Source organism: Sciurus vulgaris, assembly GCF_902686455.1.
Source record: "Sciurus vulgaris genome assembly, chromosome: 15".
Classification (NCBI taxonomy): domain Eukaryota; kingdom Metazoa; phylum Chordata; class Mammalia; order Rodentia; family Sciuridae; genus Sciurus; species Sciurus vulgaris.
This window is the reverse complement of record NC_136476.1, coordinates 63210199-63214069: the sequence shown is the minus strand read 5'-3', so window position 1 is coordinate 63214069 and position 3871 is coordinate 63210199.

Below are 3871 nucleotides of genomic sequence, written 5' to 3'. Positions count from 1 at the left end.
TGTGGCAAGACAGTCCCTGGCACCCCTTCTATCTGCCCATTTATTCCCCAAGTCTTTTCAATGTTAACTAATTCAAACTATATTTCCAGCTCACAGGATAGGGCTAAGACTCATACGCAAAGGTCAGAATATTTTCTTTAAAAGTCATACCAGACTATGACAAGTTTAAACTGGACACTGGCTCTTTTCTGTTGCACAAAGAAAGTGCTACCAGTGGTATCTCTCCATTTGCTGTTGTGGAAGTTTCATTAGATCCTTTTCTAGGCGTGTAGGGGACAGGAAGCTGAATTTTCTTTGCTTTTTTAACCTGCCAGTTAGGACATTTCCACTGCTTTCTTCAGCCTAATTATGTAGGGAGCAATCTGCTGTCTGATAGGAAAATCATGATCCACTGGAATCAGATCTTAACAGAACTTCCATCTCCCTTAAGGCTTCCTGCTTTCTTTTTCCAAAGGCCCTTCCTGAAGAGCTGCCATGTAGCTGCAGCACCCTCACCTACCAGTAAGTTGTAGATGTGGAGAATTCCATATGCTTCCCTAGAGAAGGAAGAGGAGTGGACATGGGAAATGGAGGCCTGGCCCCACTAGTTCAGTAGTTCAAGGCTGCTCTAGAGAGTAGAAAACACTCAAAACAGGAAATACCTCCCTGATTTAAGTTGTGTGTGTGTCGGGGGGCAGGGGGTGGGGTTGGTAAAACACCTTTAGAATTTCCACCCCCAGCATCTACTCCTTCAATTTTTTATTCACAATTTTTGGCAAGTATGTACTACATACACTTGAGTTTGCTAATTTATCATTATCTTCAACTGTTCTGAGTGATACTGACATATTTTAAGACAGTGATATACTGATGACACTATATCACATGCCATATCTACAATAAAAATAATCAAGTGTTTTGGTAGATGGATAATTACAAAGATGCTATTAATTAGTTCTTGGATTTTTCTGTTGTTATCATTCATTGAAAGTAATTTGGTACCTTGCAAAAATACCCCCAGAACATGCAGACCCTCACATGTCTAAGAGAAGAAATCTTACTATTTTTGAAAATTCAGTGTTGACCATATTGTTATTCATTCAGATCAAAGTGTAGTTTCTATATCCAAACCTGGTACTAAATTACACAAAATCTTAAGTTATAAAAATTCCAGACCAGAGATGAAAAGTATCATCTTAAAAAGATCTTTAGTGGAAGCCTAGCCATTTCTGTGAGCATTTAAAATGTTCACAGATGTGCTATGTGCATTTAAGAGAAAGTCCGCAGCTTTCGTAAGTTGGAAGGGACCAATGGCCCCTCAAATGTACCTGTTTTTGAATATCAAATATTGAATTCAGATCTTAGCAAATATAAGTGGAAAAATTCTGAACATTTATAAATTAACATTTGTGTGTTCAACTAGATCCTGATTAGATCATGACTAAAAGTTTCATTATTCTGAGTTCCTTGGTCTGGAGGAAATAATTTAGGTTGTAAAACATCAAAACTGAAGAATAGCCTACTAGTTGGGTTCCAAACAATTTCATATGTTTTAAGCAAGTTTTCTAGTGAATTCCCTTAGAAAATACCAAACTTAAATTCTGTCCATGTAATTTACAAAAGTGGCAATTGTTTGTGTAAAACTGAAACTAAAACATCATTTGTCTATTTTTATACATATGAAAATCAACATGTGGAGGAAGAAAGGGCACTATAGTATTTCTATAGAAAAGAAAGGTTTTCCACAGAAATTCACAATGTTAAATAAACTTCATATTGAAGTTTTCTATAAGAAAGATATTTCCAAAGATTTAAATCTTGGAATAAAATTGTCTTCTTGAAGTAAAACATGGAGTACAAGAATTTTGCTCAAATTTGTGAAATCTGAATGGGAAAAGTGTGCTATTTTAAATTTATTAGTCCATACAACATAATTAGTTTCTGTTTTGTTTTCAGAGGTTCTTAGCTTTAGACTTCCTCTTAATAAACCCAGGGTTTCTGCTTTTTCAAAGTTTGGGCTATGCGCCACTCAACAAAGATGAGTTAATTCCAAAAGCAGTCACTGTATATGAACAATGCCTATTTTTCCAAAGGGCTAACATGCATTTCTTAGTACACAGAACTACATGAATATGCATTTAAAGCAAAAGAATTCTATGCTATGAATATAGAATACACAAATCTCTGCTTTATGCATTTACTTATGAACCCACAATTCTCCAATATATATTCACAGACCTCATCTTAACTCTCGAAAAGCATTTCTGTGTCAGATGAAATATATAAAAAGAATACAAATATTAACCATGTCAGGTACACTAATAAGCCTCCAGACTCTGAGGATTTTTTTTTTTTTTCAAAGACATAAGAAAGCAGTAGCGAACTTACTTATTGAAAAGTGAAAGCTTAAAGAATGTTTTTTGAAGGAAACTTTCAGGGGCTGTGTTAAAGCTGTTGGACACTCCAATTCAAGTAAGAAGGTTTCTGACCAAAAACAACATAAAATAAACTGTTCAAGCCACTGTAACTTACAGTTCTGGTTTTGGAACTGATCTTACAATATCACTTCACGTTAGGGAACTTCTTGACAGAGCCTTTAGTAGTGAGTGAGTCTGCATGGTAGAAATGTGTGAAGGCTCAGGGTACTGTATGGCCTTGCAAATATTTGATGAATGCAATTCCTGTGGTTGTTTTGAGTAAGAGGGAAAGAGGTCTCATTCTGGGTTAAAGGAGCTCAGGACCAGGATAAAGAGGTTAGCTCCTCACCACCTACTCCTGGGTCAAATTCTGAAACTGCCCTGGGAAGGCAAGGGAGCCCTTGGTAGATACCAAGGTCGATGGTGTTGGAAGAACTTATAATCAAGGGTTTAATGCCCTTCACTGGGGGTGGGGAGGAGAAGAATAGATCATCACTATAAAGAAGAAACTTATTTCCAGCATATTTTTAAATAGGACTCAATACTTCCCTCCTCCTTAACCATTATGGAAAAAGTTTGGGACCAACACAGTTAAGCTACTTAAGTTGCAGTGACTTAGGACTTAATTATCCTGTATGATAGGATAAAAACTTCAATCCTAAACATTAACAATTGCACTAATTGGTTTAAATCAACAATCTACTTTGAACTCTGTTCATTCATGCAGATTTTACAATCTCAGTGCCCTTGCTAAATTACTAATGTTTTCTTATTATTGCACTAGTAAGGCCTCCAACCGAAGATGGGTCTCTTGGATTTACACTGAAATTGAACCTTTTACCTCCATATTATATTACAGCACAGTTTATTCTCGAGGAAGGAATCTAGAAGGCCTAAACTACATGCCAGAGCATTAACTATCTGATGGCAGAAACCACAGTGACACTCTGGACAGTACTACCATTTACAATAGGGGAGCCTAACTATAAATCTAGAGATAGGACTCCTAAATGCAGTTTTGTAGAACCATCACAGAAAAGGACACAAATCACAACACAGAATCGATGGTTTATAAAATTATTCAGGTATCCACATTTCACAGATAATTTTTGATCTTCATCTATTCTTCTCACTTGGGCAGAAGATGGAGGCAGTGAGCAAATAGCAATAAGGCAGCCCACAGTTAGCTGAAGAATGACTTGCAATGAATGAAGGAGGCAGCAGGAATATCTGAACACAACTGCAAAACATTTAAATATTGCTGAAAAGCCTCTAGGAGGCTCTATCAAATTAATCATGTAGTGAAGCGCATGTGAGAGTGAGAGATGCATCAAATATCTCTCTGTGTGTGCCTGCGCAATATATGCATATTTGCATATATCTATATGGCACACAAATTTACTTAGGGAAAACAGCCTGGAAATTAATTTGGAACTCAAATGACATGGTTACACATAGATCATAATTTCTAAACA